This window comes from Erinaceus europaeus, chromosome 3, assembly GCF_950295315.1.
Source record: "Erinaceus europaeus chromosome 3, mEriEur2.1, whole genome shotgun sequence".
In the NCBI taxonomy this organism is placed as follows: Eukaryota; Metazoa; Chordata; class Mammalia; order Eulipotyphla; family Erinaceidae; genus Erinaceus; species Erinaceus europaeus.
Genome location: NC_080164.1, coordinates 53,726,701 through 53,751,449, shown reverse-complemented (window position 1 = coordinate 53,751,449; position 24,749 = coordinate 53,726,701).

The window sequence follows — 24,749 nt, the reverse complement described above, 5'->3', positions numbered from 1 at the left end:
CCCAGTCTCTGGGGGCCTAAAAGAAGGGAAGCTCCGTTGTTAATAATCAGCGTGTTAATGACCTACGTGAAACTGGAGGCCAATAGATAGGGTGGGGAGGACCCACCAAGAGTCCCCAGAAAGGTTCTCTTAGGGAATGCTCTTCTCATTCCTGGCCAGCCTGGCCTCTTCCCCCAGGCGTTTTGACCCCCACATCCCCTCTCACCATCCAGGACAGAGACAGGTGTCAGGACTCAATTCTTGAGGCAATTCCTTTCTCTTCAGAGGCAGAAGCCTGGCACTGATTTCTTCACCCTAATTGCCTGCACCAGAAAGAGGAGGGGGAGGGGGAAAGGGTCCGGAGGTGGGAATGGAGAGCTCTGTAATGCTCTCAGAGGAGAGCCAAAAAAGGAAAAAAATATGACAAAAACAGAAACAAAACAAAAATAAATAAATAAAACCACCGTGTTCTGCCCGTTGGCAGCAACATCCTTGTTTTCTGCTGAGCTGTCCCGAATACTTTCACGTCGGAAGGGATATCTGTGTCATTCTGTCCACGTGCTAAGCCCTCAGCTCTGCCAGAAGAAGGAGCCAAATGACTTTTGTTCTTATTGTAAACTTTCTTTAAAAACGCAAACACAAACTCTAGAAAGGTGGACGAGGAAGCGGTTCACTTTAGCAGTAGGGGTGGGAAGGAACCGGCCCCCCTTTACTTGAGGGGCAAGGAGAGGGAGTAGAAACTGGGAAGGCAGGATAGCCTCCCCCCACCCCAAACCCAGAACTCAGACCTCTCTAGAGTGACCTGAAACCATCTTGGTGTAAGACTGAGAAAGTGCCCCATCGGTGGGAAAGAAATAAGGAAACAACGAAAAGTTTCCTATCCAGTGGCCCACGCACCTTGTTCTGTTTTATTCCGCGCGAGCCCCAAACCCTCAGCGCGAGTCTGAGCGTGCAGCGCGCCCCCTGTCCCGCGAGGCGCCCCCGCGAGAGGAAAGTCTGGGCTGCGGGCCCGTGGGCCTGGCTTGCACGCTCTCCCCGCCCCCGGAGCCCGTCGTGCCCGCGGTATAAAAGGCTCGCTGGAGGGCGCAGCCACCGTCCGGACCCTCTGGGTCCCGCGGCGCCATCCTCGAGGGGGACCTGGAAGGCCGGACGCCCTCACGAGTCTTTCCTGGGGCAGCACCTCCAGTGAAGCGTCCGGCCTAGGCAGTGCGCTGGGGCCACTCAGGAGCCAGGCCCGCCCGTACCCGAGAGGACGAGCCGGCAGCCAGAGCACACAGGCTTCCAGCTCGCGCTGCACGAGCCTGGGCACCTGGCTCCAAGGCCTCCCAGAAGCCCCCGCGCCCAGCCCTCGGTCCACCGGGGCACACGGGAGAAGCTGTGTTCACGCGAGAGCTGCTGGCGCCGCTCGAGGCCCAGCTGCTAGGCCGCCCGGTCTCCCAGAACCGCGGTTCTGTGTGGCCCAGAAGTGTGGAGAGAAGCCGGAGCTTCGGCTTTGCACCCGCTCCGACATCCGACATCCGCGTGGCTTCTAGAACAAGGTGGACACAAGCCCTGGGCTGAGTTTATGTGTGGGGCCCCACTCGGCCTGGGCCGAGGCGCAAAGCGGGGAAGGCAGACAGACCCTTCCTCCTGGCGCGCGGCCCCTCTAGGAACGTCGGCTCCTGCTTACTCAGGCCGCCCGGGGTCCGCAGACGGGTGCCGGCAAAGTCGGGAGTTCCCGCCAGGAGGACGAGGCTTCAAAGCGAGGCACGTGCTTTTTCCCCAGGGCCTCGCAGCCAGCGCAAAGGCCCGGCCAAACTGAGTGGAAACCAGATGCGGGGGACACCTGTGGACGCCAGAACGCGGTAACTAACGCGGTGGTGGGGGGAGCGGGGGGGGGGAGCGCGTGGCCTCGGGGAAGATGGCGGGAAGGGCCCTGACACCTGTTACCCGGCAGCTTCTCTCTGTGTTGCGCCCTGGCGCTGCCTCTCCCAGAGGGGAGTTAGCACTGCTGGTGTTGAGGCCACAGCTGAAGCAACTTAGCACGCAGCCTCTAGAGAAAAGCTGCTTGCTTGGCACTGAAAGGAAACCTGACAGAGAGCTTTCCCTGCTAGGGGCAGACCTGTCGACCTTTACCTGGACGTGTGCGCGGGCGCCGTGGGGGCAGAGAACAGGGCCCTATGTGTGATTTAAAAAAAAAAATTTTTTTTTAAAGACTTAAAATGATTTCAAGAGCATGGCGTTAATTCGCTGGAGTTCTGAAGAGTTTGTTGATCACGTTTGCTGCAGAGCTTTTTCGCGTTTGATAGGAGTTGCTGAGAGCCTATGGAAACACTTATCTAAATTATGAATTTTTTTTTTGAGGAAAACAAATCCTTACACATATAGGGTATTAAGCACGAAAGGGGGAAAAAGGTAGATACCAAGTGGCAGAAAATTTACATGGGTTACATTACCAACAAACCGAGTAGTTTTATTTCTTGTGTCAAAATTACTGGTATTTTCATATATTTTGTTCAGTATAGCAATTTCCACTGATAAATTGTGAGTTTTTTCTTTTATGGAAGTAAATGATACTCTGCTGACTCTGGCAGAATTAGTGGCAATATGATGTCATTAAGCACTGGTTAGCACTGAAGTTTTATTTAGAATACAGAAGTAAAAATGTATCTAATATAGAAATTAGTCTGTACATTGTCGGTAAAAGAAATCTGTATCATTACTATTCAGACCAAAAAAAAAAAATCACTTGGCTTTCTGACGCAGAATTAAAGAACAGCAACAAGATATCTATAAAACTCCTTAATTGGAAAGTGAGCAAGTTCTCAATAAATTACTCTATATTTTCCACACTTACTCTCCTATCTCCCCACACTAAAATTTCTAAAATGGGAATGTAAAAAGCTTACTAAGAACTGTTTATAATCAGCAATACAATACTGTTAAGTAAAACCACCAGCTAAAAATTAATTATATATTAGAGCAATGCATTGCTCATTTGATAAGAATCAGATGTCTTCCATTAAGAATCTATTTAATTAAATGTTTGTGTGTCTAGAATTCACTTTTTAAAGGAGAAACCTTTTGTAAGGCTGTGTTTAGTAGATATTTCCTGAAAAGGCAATTATGTCTCTTAATCATCCTGGTGGTGTTGACTGAATTAAAAATTGGTGTGTGTGTGTGTGTGTGTGTGTGTGTGTGTGTGTGTGTGTGTAAGGAATACACATACAATTTTGACACAATTATTCTTTAGTCTTGCCTTAAGAACGAGTTCTACTTTACTTAAAACAGTGTAGTCTTTCACAAGTCTTTACAAAATGAAAAAAAAAATCTTAATTTTTGTCATGTAGGTGAAATGGTAGTTACATAGAAGCACCAAAGTTATAACTGTTGTACGTATATCCAGTTTTTCATTAGGATGGAAAGCAAAGAATTGTTTTCATATGCTCACAACTAGCATACAGATTCCTCTATGAAATTGAATGTGATGTTTCTAGGACTATCCCTTTAAAGGTAAGGATGCTTAAGATAGCTGGAGTTCTTTCCAATCAATGGTATTTAGACTCCATTTAATTAATGATGATCCATAAAAAATTAAACACTGAAAATCTACTGTTTCTAGAAATTGTACTGCTCATACTGCCCACTCTGAATAATTTCTTGGTGGCTAACGTAATCCAGGAAGCAAAGGTCCATTTCAAAGTTCATAATTATGTTGTTTTGAATGTTTATTAAACAATTTGTGAAAATTATTTTAGAAATTATTTTGAAGTGGATTATGAAATCAGCATTTAAGGAAGCTGAGTCACATTTTTTTAAGGATTAGAATAAATTAATCCATTCAGATATTGTAACTTTTGCCACTTGGGGTAAATTCAGTATGATAAATAAATATTCTGTGATTCAACAACTTGGTGTCATAAGAGCTTATGCCATTTGTAGTAGTCAAATATTCTTACTATGCATTCAGCGCTTTAGATGCTTATAGGATATACTACCATTTGTTGTAGCTATTTCAATATAGCAATCATTTCCTTTTAAAATTAATTAAAATTTTAATTGTGAAGTGTACATATAATAGGAAACATAAAACAGGTGAATGAATACATTTTAAAGAGGATGTGTAATATACATGGCACAGCAAGTCTTTAATAAGTATTTTGAAAAGTAGATTTGGAATTGGTTATAACACCAGGGTTTAAAATAGATGTTACATAAATTGTTTTGATTCAGTGATTTTGTTTAATTCTTTATGGCAGTGACTTTTTAAAAATATTTATTTATTCCTTTTTGTTGCCCTTGTTTTATTGTTGTAGTTATTATTGTTGTTGTTGTCATTGGATAGGACAGAGAGAAATGGAGAGGAGGGGAAGACAGGGGAGAGAAAGACACCTGCAGACCTGCTTCACTACCTGTGAAGGGTCTCTGCTGCAGGTGGGGAGCCGGGGACTTGAACCAGAATCCTTATGCCAGTCCTTGCACTTTATACCACATGCTTAACCAACTGTGCTACCGCACAACTCCCTATGGCAGTCACAATTAAGGAGCACCTCTTTAAGCCAGAAAAGTTACTAAAGTCACAAGACATAACTTCTCTGGGCCTTTGAAAATTCACTGTTTTTTTTTTTTTTTTCTGGTGGAAGAATTGTGCTTTATATCTGTCTGATGAAAGAGGATCAAAAGAATGTTATTTCCTTGTTTCTAAAAATTGTAGCTTCAACTCTTGTTTTTTTTTTTTTAATTGATAACCCCCAAAATGTGTTTTCAGTCCAAACCTCTGTTGGACTTCATATAACTGTACATCCATTGAAAAGAAATTGTAGGTTTTCAGCCCTTAGGAAATTAATAGTAGGATATCTGAGACTTGCTTCAAATTAATAAAGGAAGAGAGGAAGTAGGTGGAAGGTAGATGGGACAATATTATAAGCAATGAATAGATAATTGCTGTAGCAGAGTGAGAATACATATGACTTCATTATTATTCTCATTTTGTACATTTAAAGTTTTTTTGTGTGTGGGTAAATAGCATAATGGTTATGCAAAGAGACTGTCGTGCCTGAGGCTCCTAAGTCCCAGGTTCAGTCCCCTGTACCACCATAAACCAGAGCTGAGCAGTGCAGTGATAAAAACAAAAACAAAAAAACAACCTTTAAAAAAGACTAAAAAAAAAAAGGGGGGGGGCCGGTTGGTATCACACCTGGTTAAGCACAGACATAATAGTGCACAAGGACCTAGGTTCAAGTCCCTGGTCTCCACCTGCAAGGGGTGGGGGAAGCTTTGTAAGTGGTGAAGCAGGGGTGCAGGTGTTTCTGTCTCTTTCCCTCTCTAGCCTTCCTTCTTCCTTCTCAATTTGACTGTCCCCATCCACTAAGTAAATAAAGATAATTTTTAAAAAAGCTCTTAGAGAAAAAACTCTTTTGATGGCAAAAAGCAAATGTATATATTTGTAGAAAGTGGATTTTGTGCTGTGTTGAGTGCATTGAGCTTCCTGTGCTTTGGAGTTCATAAAAGTATTATTCATGTATATTTTCTTTATCTGTTCACAAGTCGTGTGAGCTTGGTTGGGGTAAGGGCCAAAGTCGTTTAGTTATTTACTTAACATTGCACAGTTGGTAGGTGGCAGAACTTGGTATTCATGTTCTTTTGGCTGTAAGAGCCACCTAACCATTTCAGTATACTAACAGATAATTAAAAATACACCATATTACTTGAAGTTCAGACTATCCAGATTAACTTCAGCAGAAAATGCTTTATATAAATTTTAAGTTGTAAGCTTTGAGTTTCATAAATGAAAATTATTGTTACCTTTTTATTTTGTGGGCATCACTGCATTTTTTAGTGGTTGTTCAGAAGGGTGAAATAAATAAGGAAGCCAGTTTTTACTAGGGGTTTCTACCTCTTTATTGATATTATTATTTTAAATTAAAAACAATCACTTATTTTGTTTACAAACTTGGTCTTTTGGACAGGATTTAGCAAGAAGATATTTGCCTTTGCTCCACATAGTGATAGTAGGATGACTGATAATCTAGAAAATCCACTTCTAAGATGACTCCTTTGAATTGCTGATACATTAGTTTATCTGTCATTTTAGTTTAACTCTACTTAGCAAGTTAGAATAAGCACTGTTCCCTCCCCCACACACACTACACACACGGTTTTGTATGCCAAGTATCTGAGAGAGAAAAATCATTAATTTTTCTTAGCATTTTCCCTGCCACTACTGCCGTATCATTGACTAGGGTTATAGTCCTCTGAAGACTTGGTGGAGGCCAGAATATGTGCTTCCAAGTTGTTTCACATGGATGATGAGTTGATTTTGTTTGCTGGTAAAATATCTCAGTTCCTCACTATGTGGATCTCTCTCTAGGTTTGCTTGAGTGACCTTATGACATAGTAGCTAGCCTTCTCCAGAGGAGTCCAAAAGCAAAGGATAGGAGGATGTCAATGATTCTGTGGTCATCTGTAATCCTTGACATATTTGTACAGTAACATGTAAGACTTTCAAATTTAGTACACTTGTAATTCAACAGACATTTACTACATACTTTTAAAAGAACAAATGGATGTTATATTTATTTTATTAAAGTGTTGATTGATACAGCCAAAAACATAATTTTTTACATATGTTAATTCATTCAAAAATAGAGCTACTTCCTTTTTTTAAAAAAAAGTCACTGGGCCTTTGTCTAATCTAGGCCCATCTTTGTTGTTGCAAATAACAAGGTCTTATTTCATTTTTTTTTATTACTGAGTAGTAATTAGTCATTGTTTTTGTTTCTTTTAAAAAATTATTTTATGGGAGGGTGTTAATAGTTGCAGTATAGTTACTGACACATGGTTACAGTCTCTCATTTCACTGTGATAGATAGCTGCAAAACATTCATCCATATTTGTGGTTCTGCAGCTTATTCATTTTTATTGCTATATACTGTACATCAGTCTATTATATGAAATCAGTTTATTGTTTTGCTGTTGATAAACTTTTGGTATGTTAACAGTTGGGGGCAATTATAGTATTGCCACTGTGGACATTCTCTATGTATATGCTTCTGCACGCAAAGATGCAAATCTCTAAGGTATATCCTAAGAGTGAAATTTCTGAATCAGAGAAAGAGAGCATATTTTCAACTTGACTAGAAACTGGCACAGTTTTCCAGATTGGTTCTGCTAGTTTACATTGCCAAAGAGTGTGTGTGAGAATTCCAGTTACTTTACATCTTCAAAAAATTATTTATGAGAAAAAGTATGGGGGAAGAGGAGAAAGAAGAGGGAGAACCAGAACATCTCATTGGCACGTACAATGCTGGGGATCAAACCTGGGACCTCATGCTTGAGAGTCCAGCACCATATCCACTGCACTACCTCCTCCCAGGCTGTGCTGTCTGTGCTTTGTGTCTTTACCACACAGCATGGCATTGTTAAAATTTTGAAATTGTGTCTGTTCAGTGTAGGTTTTTCATTATGTTTTCACTCTGTACCTTATTTGTGAGATTGATTTTCTCCCTCTGCAGCAAACCCCCCCCCCCCAATTTCCATGTCTGTTTGGATTACTTCTATTGCAAAGTGCCAATTCTTTAGTTTTCCCTTTAAAAAAATTTAGATTTCTGACTTTTCTCTTTATAAGTTTCTTATTTGTTCTGCATACTAGTCTTTTGTCTCTCTATATAAGAACTTTGTGTATTTCAATTATTTTTCCACTTTTATGAATTATCTTTTGATTCTTAGTTTTTAAGTGTCTAAATTGGTTAATCTTTTCTTTTATGATGATCCCTTTTGTGTGTCTTGTTTAGGAACTTATTTCTTACTTCATATCATTAAATATGTCCCCATATTTTCTTGTAAAAGATTTCTTTTCAAAGTTTTGCCTTAAATATTTATCATCTGACTTTTTTGTAGTGTGCAATATTTGGCAATGGCTCTTCTTGAAATTTCATCTGTTCATATGACTGAAAATGTCATCTTTATGTTGCTAATTCCAAAAATCTGTATTTTTGGTATTGAGGATACTTCTTAGCTGAGATTCATTTCCAAATGGCTCCTGGATCTCTCTGCTTGAATAGTTTGAAAATATCTGCCAAACTGAGTTCATTAACAAAAACTTCATTGTGGCTGAGTGGGTAAAGTGCATGCTTTGCAAGCCTGTGACCAACCCTATGTTAGATCCTTAGCACTGAATGTAGTCAGAAAAATGCTCCGGGGGCTGCTGTGGTGGCCCACTCAGTAGAGTGCGCACATTAAAATGTGTAAGGCCCAGGGTTCAAGCCTGCAGGGAGAAGCTTCATAAATAACAAAGTAGTGCTGCAGGTGCTTTTGTCTCCTTACTGACTTTCTGTGTTTCTATCTCAAAAATATTCTGGTTTTATTCATTAAACAAATTAGACATTTTTTTTGTTTAGATTAAATCAGCATAATAAATTAAAATACATGGTAGACTTTTTGACACTTTTTATTCCCACCATTCAGATCGTCATCATGTCCTAGTCCTGAGCTGCATGTCAAATCAATTCTTTCCCTTTTCTCCAGTTTCATAATTCTTGCTCAGAGTTCCTCCTAGCTTAATACAATGGCCTTCCTGCCTTTCTTCATTTCCTTTTCTCTGACACAGAAATTTTTTTCCTAGGACACAAATCACATCTCTTTCTTGTTTTTTTGACTTTCAGTTGCTTTTATTATAACAAAAATAAATTCTAATTGCTCCATATAGCTTCTGCCACTACTCTGTGGGAATCTCACATTTTAGCTAAATCAGAGTGTTTGTTTCCCGTTAAGGTGTATACTTCATTGTACTTTTTTTTATGTTGTTTCTTCTGCCTTGGGATTGTCTTCCTTCTACTTTATAACCACTGGGAAAATCCAGTTCCTTTAATCACCATGTATGGACAGAAAAAAAAACCCTTTTATGCTTCTGTACTTCTTGTAACACTTTGTTCTTACCTTTAAGTACTTTCATGCTGCTCTACATTTATTACTTGAAGTTGTCACTCCTGGTAGACTACAGGATTTTGATGATAGAAGATGTTTCGTTAATTTTTTTATTCTTAGAATTTAGCAGTACTTGGTAAAAAATAGTAAGTACTTGAGTTTGTGCTATCTTCCTCCAGTCCCCACCTGCAGAGGGAGCGGTGAAGCAGTGCTGTAGATAGATCTCTGTCTCTCTCCCTCCCTCTTCCTGTACCATCTAAATTTATTTCTGTCCTATCAAATAAAATAAGCAAAGTTAAAAAAAAAAGATTTATGCTAACTTTAAAATAGAAAATGTAAGTGTGTGCATTGACAAATGTTACAAATATAGTAAAGTGTTGATGAAAGAGCAATAAAAACTGTTTTATATGAATTGGGTCTAGCTGAAAAGATTAGTTTATCTTTCTCTGGAACAATGTTAACTGAAAGGACAAAAATAATCTTAAGAGATCAAGGAAAATATACTGAGTTCATATTCTCAAAAGGGTTACCAATGTCTCAAATAGACTTAAAATGGAATTCCAGTTAAATAACAATATATCTGTGCATCTGGGTGGGGGAGATAGCATAGTGGTTATGCAAACAGACTCTTATACCTGGGGTTCCCAGGTCGCAGGTTCAGTTCCCCCATACCACCATAAGCCAGAGCTGAGCAGTGCACTGGTAAAAAAAAATGATATAAAGAATATATGTATGTGTATATATTTTCCCCCACAACTCTGGCTATGATGGTTCTGTGATTGAAACTAGGACTTTGGTGCCTCAGGCCTGAAATCTTTCTGCATAACATTGTGCTATCCTCTAACCCTAAATCCTAGTTTTTAAACAGTAAGAAATTTATATTGAATAATACTGCTGAGGAATTTTTGATTTTATTCAGACTCTTTATTAACGTGCTTATCCCTTTCTACTACAGGGTACATAGTACTGTGGCTACATCTATTTTGACAGTGTTTTCTAACATTTACACTGGAAGATGCAAGTAGATCAGATTAAATTAGAGCAGTGACAAGTTAAGTGTTTTTTGTTTGTTTTGTTTTTATATTTATTCTACAAATTCTCATAAAAATTTCTGGTAAATAGAGTTCAAATAATTACCTAAGGTTAGCATAGCATATACTACACACAATTAAATTGTGGCTAGACAGTTGTTTATGTGGAAAAATTTTATATTTTTGTTTAATAGCTTTGTCCTTATTTTTATGTTAACAGAACTGATTTCACCATATGCACAAACATTCTGAATGCAGGATATTTTGAGAGAAAATTGGTTTTTTGTTAAAATAATGTAAAATAATTGCTTATATCTGGTGTGAGGAAATTTTTAAAGATGCTTGAAAAACTTTGTCTCCTTTGTAGAGAAGTTTTTTTTTCTTTTCTTTTTTGCCTCCAAGGTTGTTGCTGGGGCTCAGTGCCTGTACCATGAATCCACTGCTCCTGGAGGCCAATTTCCCCCTCTTCTGTTGCCCTTGTTGTTGTAACCTTGTGGTTATTATTGTTGTTACTGATGCCATTTGTTGTTGGATAGGACAGAGAAATGGAGAGAGGAGGGGAAGACAGGGGGAGGGAAAGATAGACACCTGTAGACCTTCATCGCTTGTGAAGTGACTCCCCTAGGTGGGGAGCCGGGGCTCGAACCAGGATCCTTAACACGGGTCCTTGCGCTTTGCACCACGTGCGCTTAACCCACTGTGCTACCGCCCGACTCCTGAAGTTTTTTTAAAAAAGAATTTCCTACCAATTTATTTGGTTGAGAGAAATCAAGAGGGAGAGGAGACATAGGGAAGAGTGAAAGACAAACGCCTACAGTGCTGCTTCTCCACTCATGAAACTTCCCCCCTACAGGTGAGAACCAGAGGTTTGAACTTAGGTCCTTGTGCATGGTAACCATGTACACAAACTGGTGTGCCACCACATGGCCCATATAGAGAAGTTGCTTTTTATGTTGAATTTATATGTTTTGAAGTCAGCCCTAATTCATAGAAATAATTTCCAGACAAACATGATTGATTGAATATATGGGTTTACTTTTGTTCTTTTGAGAACACACTAAAATGAAAGTCCATGAATAAAGGTATAAGCTCCCTAAGAGAATAAGAGAGATGTCAACTGAATATTGTAATTTTGGTATATTGAAGGTATCTAAGAAAGCTCAACATTCAGTCTGTGCAGCTGCCTTCCATTTGCCATACCTAGCTAGCCAAGATAGTAAATATTAGCCAATGTTTATGTAAATGGTAAAGGTTTCCAGGCAAGTGGCCAACAGTGAACTCAGTATGGAACCAAGGCTCTGTTTTAGGATGATTTGATTGTAGTATAGTTTCTGGACTCTGACCCTGGGAATATTGAACATCCATAGATTAAATGTCATTAGTGATTATAGGAATATGATGACGGCATCTCAGTGGTTTTATTAATTCAATAATGAGATTATAGTTCTAGATACTACATCATAGTAGCTACTTGTCCTATGTGTCTTTTGGGCTCTTTAAATGTGGCTAGTTGAGGGAGTCGGGCGGTAGCTCAGCTGGTTAAGTGTGGCGCAAAGAACAAGGACCAGCGTAAGGATCCTGGTTTGAGGCCCCCTCTCGCCCTCACCACCTGCAGGGGTGTTGCTTCACAAGCGGTGAAGCAGCTCTGCAAGTGTCTTTCTTTCCCCCTCAGTCTTCCCCTCCTCTCTCCATTTCTCTCTGTCCTATCCAACTACAACAACAACAATAACTACAACAATAAAAAACAATGGCAACAAAAGGGAAAATAAATATATATTAAAATTTTTTTTTTAAATGTGGCTAGTTGAATGGAGATACAATTTAAATTAAAAATAAATTCATCCTAGACTTCAAAGACTTGGTATGTAAATCATAAAACATCTCAATAACTTTTATATTAGTTTAAATGTATATATATTTAAAGATTTTATTTATTTATTAATGAGAAAGATAGGAAGAGAGAGAGAGAGAGAAAGAACCAGATATCACTCTGGTACATGTGCTGCCAGGGATTGAACTTGGGACCTCATGCTCGAGAATCCAATGCTTTATCCACTGCGCCACCTCCTGGACCACTAGTTTAAATATTTTAATAATCATATAAGAACAAATATATTACTAAAAATATTTCATCCACATGTGGTATATACACTTAAGTGTGGAGTATTATGGAGCTGTAGGAAAAGGTGAGTTCTTGTCATTTGCTACTACATGGGTGGAGCTGGAGGGAATTATACTAAGTGAAATATTCATGCAAGTACTGCAGATGTCTCTGTCTTCCAGACCACTATTTTTTTTTCTTTAAATAGTAGCCATCCTAATGAGTGTAAGTTGTATTTGTTTTTCAATACTTTTGTGAATTATTTTTTGTAAATCTGTCCACTAGGATAGAAATATAACTGATTTTCTTTCTGTTGATTTTTTGAGTTTTGCAGCTTTGCTTACTGTGTCTCTTAGCTCTAATAGTCTCTTGTGAATTTTTTGGAATTTTCTACATAGACGATCTTGTTGGAAAACAGTCTTATTTTGTTCTATATAGATGCTTTTTTTTTCTTGCATAATTGCACTGGCTGGAATTTCCAGTACTATCTTGAATAGAATTTATATATATGGGCAACTTTGTATGTTCATGATTGTGAAAGAGACCAAACCTGTTTTTTTTTTATTCCACAGTCTTTCATATTTGGGTTATGCATCTCTTTAACTTGATTTAAATGAGGAAATGCAAATACTTACTCAAAACAAGAAAAATAAGGTGTGGAAAGTTTTTAATACGTGTTGGAGAAAGTCACCAGATTTAAGTTCTTAATGAAACAAGTTAGGCCAGGACTATCCCAACAATTACTCTATTAAGTCCTCTAGCTGTTTTTAGGGCTAGCTTCTGACCTCAAAAGGAATACTCTGCAGGGTTCTAGGTGGTAGTGCAGTGGGTTAAACGCACATGGCCCAAAGTGCAAGGACCAGAATAAGGGCTCTGGTTTGAGCCTCTGGCTCCCACCTGCACTGCTTTGAAAGCAGTGAAGCAGGTTTGCAGGTGTCTGTCTTTATCTCCCCTTCTTGCAATCAGTGAAACAGGTTTGCAGGTGTTTGTCTTTCTCTTCCCTTCTCTGACTTCTCCATCTCAATTTTTTTCTGTCCTATCCAATAGCAATAACAAGGGCAACAAAATGGGAAAAAATGGCTTCCAGGAGCAGTGGATTTGTAGTGCAGGCACTGAGTTCCAGTGATAACCCTGGAGGCAAAAAAAAAAAAAAAATGCTCTGCAAGTACAGTGATATCTCAGTATTTGTGGTTAATTGTTTCCAGAAGTCCCATGAGTATAGAATAATACAAGTATCAAAATAATTTGCATGGCTGCTGGCACAGGTGTCAGGGAAGGAGCTGCTGCCTGCTTGAAGGCTACCTGTGGGCCCATTAATCTACTTCTTTCCACAGCATCTGGTCTATGCTGCATCTCCATCTGTAGTAGGCAGTGCCAACAGAAGTGGTTCTAGTCTGCTGGAGGCAATCCAAACAATGGTGGGTGGCTCTTTGCTGGCCCTGCTGTCATCAGCAGCCCTTCCACCTACCTGCTGCTGCTCCTGTCCTTGCTCTGATGAGTACCTCTTCTCCTGCATCCCTGCCTCCTTTCTTACACTCCTGTCCCCACCTCACCCTTGCCACTCAAATCCTTGCTTGGCAGCACTGTAACCAGTGCAGAGCAGGCTTTGAGTGCTGAAATATTTTTCCCTTGTGGATATGTATGAAATACCAAATTTGTTGAGTTTTGAAGCTAACAAGTACAGAGAATGAATTTTCTATTTTTTGTTCTATTTTCATAGAACAAAAATTATTTTTGTAAACTAGGAATGAACTTGAGGTGAAAAATAAGTGTAGTTTATAAATGTTTCCTGTATGGATGGTGATATTGATTAGTTAGTCCATGTAATTTACTGTTTTATATAAGGAGAGTACTATTAATGTTGCTTCATAAAAATCAGGTGTAGGGGTCAGGTGGTGGTACACATGGTTGAGCGCACACCAAGGACCTGGGATCGAACCCCTGGTCTCCACCTGCAGGGGGAAAGCTTTGCAAGTGGTGAAGCAATGTTGCAGGTATCTCTCTGTCTCTCTTCCTCTCCCCTCTCAATATCTGACTGTCTCTATCCAATAAATAAATAAATATAATTTTTTAAAAAAAATTGAGATGTGAAAGAAGCTATCTCTGTGATGATGGTCTCCTAAATCAACATCTCAATAAAGTGATTTTAGGAACCAAAAAATATTTAAAAACCAGGTATAAATTGATTATAGTAAACTGAGACACATGAAAAATTTAAAAAATTTTTATTGGAGAGGTTAATGGTTTTACAGTGTACTCTTTAATACAGAGACACAGCATCTCTTTCCCCTTGATTGGTGTTTAGGAGACATACCAGGATGCCAGTGTCCCTTCATCCTGTACTTTTCCTTCCTTACCCAGAGTCCTTTGCTTTGGTGCAGTAAGTCACACCCAGTCCAAGTTTCACATTATGTTCTCCCTTCTGTCTTTCATTTTTAAGTTCTTCATATAAGTGAGGTAATTCTGTATTGGTCTTTTTCTTTCTGGATTACCTCACTTAACATAATGTTTTCAAGTTCTGACCACGATATTGCAAAGGAGATGACCTTATCATTTTTAACAACTACATAGTACTCTATTATGTATCTGTACCAAAATTTTCTTAGCCATTTATCTGTCTCTGGGCATCTGGGATACTTCTAAGTTTGGCTTATTACAAAATATGCTGCTATGAACATTGGTATGCCTGGGTTTTTTCAGATAGGTGTTTTTGTCTTCCCTGAGTAAATCCTTAGGAAAGGCATTGCTGGGTCATAAGGTAGGTCCATTTCTGGAGTTCTGATGAATCTCCAGACTCTTTTGTAGGGGTTGGACCAATTTACATTCCCATAAGCAATATAGGAGAGTCCCTTTCCCACCACAGCTTTTTCAGCAGTTTATGTTTCTGTCTTTTCTAATGACATCCATACAGGTATAAAGTGGTATCTTATGATTTATTGTAAGTTGTATCTTATTATTTATTGTATTTGCATTTTCCTCATCATCAGTGACTTTGAACATTTTTTCATATGTCCATTGGCCCTTTGGGCCACATTGAAAAAAATTTTAATTTCTTTATCGGGGGATTAATGGTTTATAGTTGATAGCAAAACACAATAGTTTGTACATGCATAACATTTCGCAGTTTGCTTTGGATCATTTCTTTAGAGAATATTCTGCACATTTCTTCCCTCTATTTTTCTTTTCTTTCCTTCCTCCTTTCTTTCTTTACTCATTTTTGCCTCCAGTGTTATTGCTGAGGCTCGGTGCCTGTACTACCAATCCACTGCTCTTGGAGGCCATTTTTTCTATTTTGTTGTTCTGTTGTTGTTGTTATTGTGATAGTTGCCATTGCTATTGTTGTTGTTGGATAGGACAGAGAAATTGAGAGAGTAGAGGAAAACAGAGAAGGAGAGAGAAAGATAGTCAGACACCTGCAGAACTGCTTCATAGCTGGTCAAGTGGCCCCACTGTAGTTGGGGAGCCAGGGGCTCCAACTAGGATCCTTGCGTTTCGTGCCATGTGGGCTTAACCTGCTGCACTAATGCCTGGCTTCTTCCCTCTATTTTTCAGTGGGGTTTTAGTCTTTTTACTATTTGTTGAGTTCCATGTATATTTTGGTTATCAGTTATGTATGATACTCTGCGAGGGCATGTGTGTCTCTTTTTATTGTGGTGATTCCTTTTTCTGTACAGAAATTTTCTGTTTGATGTAGTCCCATTGGTCTATTTTTGATTTTGTTTTCATTGCAATTGGATTAGAATCAGTGAAGATATTACAAAAATCTATATGTAAGAGACTTCTGCCCATGTTTTTCTCTAAGTATTTGATGGCTTCTAGCATAACTTCTTTTTTTATTATTTTATATTTTTATTTATATATTTAAATTTTTTATAAAATGGAAACACTGACAAGACCATAGGATAAGAGGGGTACAATTCCACACAATTCCCAGCACCAGAACTCCGTATCCTATCCTATCCCTGGATAGCTTTCCTATTGTTTAACCTTCTAGGAGTATGGGCCCGGGATCATTATGGGGTGCAGAAAGAGGAAGGTCTGGCTTCTGTAATTGCTTCCCTGCTGAACATGGGCATTAAGAGGTTGATCCATACTCCCAGCCTAGTGGGACAGCTCTGGGGAAGTGGAACTCCAGGACATATTGGTGGGGTTTTCTGCCCAGGGAAGTCATCTAGCCTAACTTCTCTTTGATATATTTTGAGTTAACTTCTATAAAATTTGGTGGTCCAGTTTCATTCTTCTGCATCTTACATCCCAATTTTCCCAACACTATTTGTTGAATAGGCTCTCCTTTTTTCCACTTGATGTTTTGGGATTCCTTGTAAAATAAAGTAGTTGACTGTAGATGTGGGGACTGATTTCTGAGCTTTCAATTCTATTTCACTGGTTTATTTGTCTGTTTTGTTTCTAGTACCAGGCTATTTTGATAATAGTGATTCTGTAGAATGTTTTGAGGTCATGAAGTGTAATGCCTCCTTGTTCTTTTTTCTGAGGACTGCTTTGACTCTCTTGTGTATTTTCTGTATCCAAATAAACTTGTAACATGGTACTTTTTAAAACAGAGGTTTTCACACTCACAGATCATAACTAGAGATAGTGCTTGGTCTTGGGAATATTTACTTATAATGGCATAATAACAACTTCTATAAAGAATTGACTCCGGGAGTCGGGCAGTAGCTCAGTGGGTTAAGCGTACGTGGTGCAAAGCACAAGGACTGGCTGAAGGATCCCGGTTCGTACCCCTGGCTCCCCACCTGTCGGGGAGTCGCTTCACAAGTGGTGAAGCAGGTCTGCATGTGTCTATCTTTCTCTCTCCCTCTCTGTCTTCCCTTCCTCTCTTCATTTCTCTCTGTCTTACCCAACAATGACAACAACAATAAAACAACAAGGGCAACAAAAGAGAATAAATAAATATTAAACAAAATCTAAAAAAAATATTTTAAAAAAAAGAATTGACTCCTAAAACAATCTTGAGGTAAAATTGAGAAATTTAATACAAATAGGTTTAATTACATATAAAGGTAAAGAAGTAACATAGAGGGAGTCAGGCCGGTAGCCCAGCAGGTTAAGCGCTCATGGCGCGAAGTGCAAGGACCAACGAAAAGATACCGGTTCAAGCCCCCGGCTCCCCACCTGCAGGGAAGTCGCTTCACAAGCAGTGAAACAGGTCTGCAGGTGTCTATCTTTCTCTCCCTCTCTCTGTTTTCCCCTCCTCTCTCCACTTCTCTGTCCTATCCAACAACAACGACATCAATAACAACAACAATAATAACTATAACAATAAAACAACAAAGGCAACAAAAGGAAGTAAATATTAAAAAAGTAACATAGATAACATAGCTATATTTAATATATTTTTTGTTTATTTAAGAAAGGAGACATTAACAAAACCGTAGGATAAGAGGGGTTCAGCTCCACACAATTCCCACAACCAGATCTCCATATCCCATCCCCTCTCCTGATAGCTTTCCCATTCTCTGTCTCTCTGGGAGTATGGCCCCAGGGTTCTTGTGGGTTGCAGAATGTGGAAAGTCTTGCTTCTGTAATTGCTTCCCCGATGAACATGGGTGTTGACTGGTCAATCCATACTCCCAGTCTGCCCCTGTCTTTTCCTAGTAGGGTGGGTCTCTGGGGAAGCTGGGCTCCAGGACACATTGGTGGGGTCACCAGTCCAAGGAAGTCTGGTCTGCATCATGGTGGCATCTGGAACCTGGTGGCTGAAAAGAGAGTTAACATACAAAGCCAAACAAATTGTTGAACAATCATGGACCTAAAGACTGGAATAGTGCAGATGAAGCGTTGTGGGGGGCTACTCCCTGCAGACTCTTGTGCACTTCTGCTTTCAGGTAAATATTTTTCCTTGATTTATGGGCACGTGTGAACATATGCTGTATCTCATGGGACCTGGACTATATCTAGGTTTGGGGACTTCACTGGGGAGTGGACCACCTGGAATGGAATTAGAGAATACTATGAAAGGAAAAGTCTTACCTGAGTGATGAAGCTGAAGGGTTGTCATTCCACACCTGAAGTCTCTGGACACAGTCTGAAGTGAAGCATGCTGGGGTGGCACTCATTGCCTTGATTAGGTTGCCATCCAAAGATGCAATATTATTTGATTTGAATTGAGAGAAGCATGCAGGAAAGTGGGCCCCACCCTAAGGTTCCAGGACTGGGGGAAATATAGGCTTTATAGTGGAAATGTGAGGTTCCTGCTGTCTTAGGGTTCAAGAAGACAATGGTTAGTTATTGTTATCATCTCATTATTTGGTAATTGAGTTAACTTTGAAAAGTCCCTTTGTTAGGGTTTGCTGTATAATACCCAGCATCTTGTATATATCTGTGCTACCGGTTGCTTCTGTTCTCCCTGGTCTAGGCTTTTGAGAGAGTCAACATATCAAAGACTCAGCCTATGTATTAAAAAGACTCAGTCTGTGTTTTTAAAAAGTTCAAGACATATGATCAATTTTTCCCCTCTCATATTAATTAAATAGTGGTTTATATGACTACACTTTAATAGGAGTGTACATAAACACCATTCCCACCACCAGAAGACTGTGTCCCACCCCCCCCCACCCCCCCACCCCCGCTGACCCGGAAAGCCTAATGTCTACCCTCACCCTCACTACAGGGTTTTTACTTTGGTGCCCTACTCTCAATTTAATTAGATCCTGCTTTTAGTTTTCCTTTCTGTTCTTCTTTCTCAACTTCTGTTGATGACTGGGATGATCCCATACTCATCTTTATCTTTCTGACTTAGCTGAGTTAACATAATTCCTTTTAGCTCCATCCAAGATGGGTCAGATAATGTGGGTTCATTTTCAACATAGTTGTATTTAAATAAGTGCTCTAAGCTTGAGTGCCTTTCAGGCAATTTTGCTTATTATGATAAGTTAGAGTAATCTTGTATTACATTGAGTTAGTGATGCAACTTTCTATGATGAATGGTAATGAATTTATAGCTCATTTCCACTTGCTGTCATTTTCTGTAAATTTATAATAGCATCTATGGATCAATTAACTCATTTATATAGACATGGATTCATTTCTGTAGGTATTATGTATTTATTTTAGAAAAGCCTCTGTCATGGATGGTTTTATATGCTACATATATATGCACAGGGATGTCATCTTTGATAGCACATTAAATGGTTAAGGATTTATGTCATGACATATTAGTATTTACATAAATACTAATCTCTCACTGCTTTGCCATTCTTCTTCTAACCTGATACTGCTCAAGGCCCTGTCTTCTACCTCTAACTCTGGATTCATTCTTTTCATGATTTCATTCATCTGGTAATGAGAGCTTCAGCTAGTCTATGATGACTTAAAGCTGTTTGTTCAAACTGATTGTTTTAGTTCTATCATATCTAAAACTTATCTCCCTGACCCCAAGTAACTTTATTAGAGGATTAGTTACTTTACTGTACAACTGTTGACACATGGGTACCATTCTCATATCCCCATATGTATCTTTCCATTCCCAGTTAGTGCCCTTTCCACCATTATGCACTAGAGCCCCAAGGTCCTGTCTACCTTCTCTTTACTCTTTCTCTAGCCCTCCTTTCCCAGAGTGCTTTGCTTTGATGCAATATAGTATACCCAGTCCAAGTTTTATTCTGTGTTCTTCCCTTTCTGCCCTTCTTTAACTTCTTCCTTATTGTGAATGATAGCATCCAACATTCATCCCTCTCTCTTTCTTTTTTTTTTTAAAGATTTAAAAAAAAATATTTATTCCCTTTTGTTGCCCTTGTTTTATTGTTGTAGTTATTAATGTCGTTGTTGTTGGATAGGACAGAGAGAAATCAAGAGAGGAAGACAGAGGAGGAGAGAAAGATAAGACATTTGCAGACCTGCTTCACCACCTGTGAAGTGACTCCCAGACAGATGGGGAGCTGGGGGCTGGAACCGGGATCCTTCAGCTGGTCCTTGTGCTTTGCACCACCTGCACTTAACCCGCTGCACTACTGACCGACTCCCCACCCCTCTCTTTTTCATTTTTCTCACTTAACGTAATTCCTAAAAGTTCCATTCAAGATGAGGCAAAGGGGATGATTTCATCATTCTTGACAGCTGAGTATTAGATGTAGATGTAGATATCTCAAAACTTTCCTGGCCATTCATCTGTTGGTGGGCATTGGGGTTACTTCCAAGTTTGGGAAATTACAAATTGTGCTGCATTGAAAATATGGGTAAAAGATTTCTTTAGGGGTCCCTGATGTAGTACACTTATCTAAGGATCCTAGTTCGAGGCCCTGGTTCCCCACCTGCAGGGGGGTGGCTTCATAAGTGGTGAAGCAGGTCTTCAGGTGGAGAAGGATAGCCTTCTCTCCCTTTCTGTCTTCCTCTCCTCTCTCGATTTCTCTCTGTCCCATCCAACAACAGCAGCAATGGCAATAATAACAAGGGCAACAAAATGGGAAAAATGGCCTCTAGGAGCAGTGGATTCATAGTGCAGGCACTGAGCCCCGCCCAGCAATAACCCTGAAGGTAAAAAAAAAAAAAAATCTCTTCAGGTGTGTCTCTCTGCTTCCTTAGGAGTTGCTGGGTCATAGGCTAGATTGATTTAGTATTCTGAGAAATCTTAAGTTTGTTTTCCACAGGGGATAGAAAAATCTGCATTCCCACCAACCTAACTAATCTTCATGCATCATACTTACCATCCCAATTTTCCAAAATGATTTATATCTGCCTTCTGCTCCATAAGTCTGTCCTATGTATTACTGTCATTCTATAATTAATCTTTACTACTCTCTCTAGGAATTTATAGTTTTTTCATTTCACCTACTACTTTAAGCTCAGATTTAAAGTATACATTTAAATGATTTTCATTATCTAATTCCACAATTTCTCTCCTAACCGCTCCTCTCAGGACCCATCTGGGTTCTTCTCACTCACTCTTGGCTGTTAGACTGGTCTCTTTTTTATCATAGTAACACATCTTGCTAATACTGTTTAGTTAATTCTGGCCCGCACAGCAGTAGTTCTTTCTCTTACTCTGAACCTTTCCTGACCACACCAGGCTTCTGAAACCATTCCATGCATGCATACATATGTATATATACATATATATAGCTTTATTTTTATTAGTTAATATTGATTTATAAGATTATAAAGGATATAATTGGGGTATGAGACCATTGCATACTTATAAAATTTGTTTCACAAGTATTTATAGCTAAAACATTTAGTTCTTTAATAGTTTTGACTGTAGCTTTGTTTCCTTTACTTCACTATTTGGCAAGTTCCATAAAGGCACACAGCCTTATGTTATACTACATTTTTTTGTGTGTTTCAGCATATCCCAAATTTTAGGCTTGCAGTTGATGATCAGTGATCAGTGATAACACAATGCACCATGTTTTCTAATATTATATGTATTTTAAAATATTTTTAAAACCTCCTTTTTAAATTATTACATACAGACAGAGAAATTAAAAGGGAATAGGGAGGCACCTTCAGTACTGCTTCATTACTCATGAAACTTTCCTTTTGCAGGTGGGGACTAGGGGTTTGAAATATTTTTTAATTATTTATTAGATAGAGAGAAATCAAGAATGAAGGGGGGTAGATAGAAAGAACAGCATTTGCAGTACTGCTTCACTGTTCATGAAGCTTTCTTTCTGCAGGTGAGCACTGAGGACTTGAACCTAGGCCCTTATGCATAGTAATGTGTGAGCTCTAAGGGGTATGCCACCTCTCGGCCCTTCTAATACCATATTTAATGACATCATATTTTGAGTTTAGTTATGATTTGGTAATTATGGATTGTCCTAATTTCAAGTCCTCATCTTTATGGAGCAAAGTTAGTAGACCAGAGGTTCTCAGTCTAACAGATTGACTGTCCTCCTTCTAAAAAATAAACACTGTGGGGCCAGAGAGATACTAAACTGGGTAGGATACATGTCTTACCTAGCATAGTGCTCAGTTCAAGCACTTCTCATATGGTTTCAGAGCTTAAAACCTGGGTTACATACAAGGCAATGTAGCACCTTACTTGGTGAGCTATTTTTTCAGACTTCTGTTTTTAAAGTTTAGATACTGTATTCTTTTTTTAAATTTTATTTATTTATTCCCTTTTGTTGCCCTTGTTTTTTTTTTGTTGTAGTTATTATTGTTGTTGTTGTTGTTGGATAGGACAGAGAGAAATGGAGAGAGGGAGGGGAAGACAGAGAGGAGGAAAGAAAGATAGACACCTGCAGACCTGCTTCACCGCCTGTGAAGCGACTCCCCTGCAGGTGGGGAGCTGGGGCTCGAACCGGGATCCGGGATCCTTATGCCGGTCCTTGTGCTTTGCGCCACCTGCGCTTAGCCTGCTGTACTACAGCCCGACTCCCTAGATACTGTATTCTTTATCTCTTTAATCTGCTTTGACTTTCCTCATACTTTCTCTGATTTTGATTACATTTTCTTTTCCCCTTTTATATTGCCAGTAGGATTATTACTGGGACTCGGAGCCTGTATGACAAATCTACACCTCCTGGCAGCAATTTTTTTCTATTATTTTTTTCTTTCTATTTCTATCAAAATAAAAAAAGAGAGAAATTGAGAGGGGAGGGGATGAAAGAGAAGGTGAAAGAGACACCAACAGCCTTGCTTTAGGACTTATGAAGCTTCCCTCCTGTTGGTTGGAACTGGGGGCTTGAACCTGAGTCCTTATATATGGTAATATATGTACTCTACCAGATGCAGCAGCATGGGTTCTCCCCTGACATTTTCTCCCATTGAACTTCTCATTGGTGAATCTTTTTTTTTTTTTTTTTTACTAGAGCACTGATCAGCTCTGGCTTGTGGTGTTGTAGGGAATTGAAGCTGGGACTTTGGTGGAGCCTCAGGTGTGAACTTAACCATTATGCTGTTTTCCCCACCCAGTGAACATTCTTAGGACCATAGTTTCGGTGTCCTATTTGAGAAAATTTACATAGCTTCCTTGAGTTTGTGGTTTGTTAGCTGTAGGTTTTTGTTTGTTTGTTTGTTTGTTTTACTTCCAGGATTATCATTGGGGCTTGGTGTCTGCACTGTAAATTCACTGCTCCAATACATCAAAAAGGACAGCAGCAACAAATGCTGGAGAGGATGTGGGGACAGAGGAACCCTTTTGCATTGCTGGTGGGAACGTAAATTGGTACAGCCTCTGTGGAGAGCAGTCTGGAAAACTCTCAGAAGGCTAGACATGGACCTTCCATATGATCCAGTAATTCCTCTCCTGGGGTTATACCCCAAGGACTCCGTAACACCCAACCAAAAAGAGGTGTGTACTCCTATGTTCATAGCAGCACAATTCATAATAGCTAAAACCTGGAAGCAACCCAGGTGCCCAACAACAGATGAGTGGCTGAGAAAGCTGTGGTATAGATACACAGTGGAATACTATGCAGCTATCAAGAACAATGAACCCACCTTCTCTGACCCATCTTGGACAGAGCTAGAAGGAATTATGTTAAGTGAACTAAGTCAGAAAGATAAAGATGAGTATGGGATGATCCCATTCATCAACAGAAGTTGAGTAAGAAGATCTGAAAGGGAAACTAAAAGCAGGACCTGACCAAATTGTAAGTAGGGCACCAAAGTAAAAACCCTGTGGTGAGGGGTAGACATGTAGCTTCCTGGGCCAGTGGGGGGTGGGAGTGGGTGGGAGGGATGGGTCACAGTCTTTTGGTGGTGGGAATGGTGTTTATGTACACTCCTAGCAAAATGTTGACATATAAATCACTAGTTAATTAATTTGAGAGGGGGAAAATCAATTGTATGTCTCAAAGTTTTTCAAAACACAAACTGAATCTTTTTAATATATAGGCTGTGTAATTGATATGCAGACTCTCTCAAAAGCCTAGACCAAGTAGATCAGAAGCATCCAATAGCACAGCTATATACAAAATACTGGGTACTGTACAGCAAACCATAACAAAAGGAATTTTCAAAGTTAACCCAATTACCAAATAATGTGATGATAACATTAACTATCGATTGTTTTTGTGAGCCCTAAGACAGCAGGAACCTCCCATCTCCACTATAGAGCCTCTACTTCCCCCAGTCCTGGAACCCTTGGATAGGGCCCACTTTCCTGTATGCCTCTCCCAATCCATATCAAATAATATTGCATCTGCTGATCACAGCCTAACCAACATGCTCAACATGCTTTACTTCAGACTGTGTCCAGAGACTTCACATGTGGAATGACAACCCTTCAGCTTCATTACTCGGGTGAGACCTTTCCTTTCATAGTATACTCTAATTCCATCTCAGGTGGTTCACTTTCTAACAAAGTCCCAAAACCTAGATATACACCAGTTTCTGTGAGAGAGAGCGTATCTTCACACATATCTATAAACTACTGCAAAATATATACCTGAAAGCAGAAGTACACTAGAGTTTGCAGTGAGTACCTCCCTAACACTTCCTCTCCACTATTCCAAGCTTTGGGTCCATGATTGCTCAACAATTTGTTTGGCTTCGTATGTTAACTCTCTTTTCAGTCACCAGGTTCCAGATGCCATCAGGATGCTGGCCAGGCTTCCCTGGATTGAAGACCCCACCAATGTGTCCTGGAGCTCAGCTTCCCCAGAGCCCCACGCTACTAGGGAAAGAGAGAGGCAGACTGGGAGTATGGACTGACCAGTCAACGCCCGTGTTCAGTGGGAAAGCAATTACAGAAGCCAGACCTTCTACCTTCTGCAACCCACAATGACCATGGGTCCATGCTCCCAGAGGGATGGAGAATGGGAAAGCTA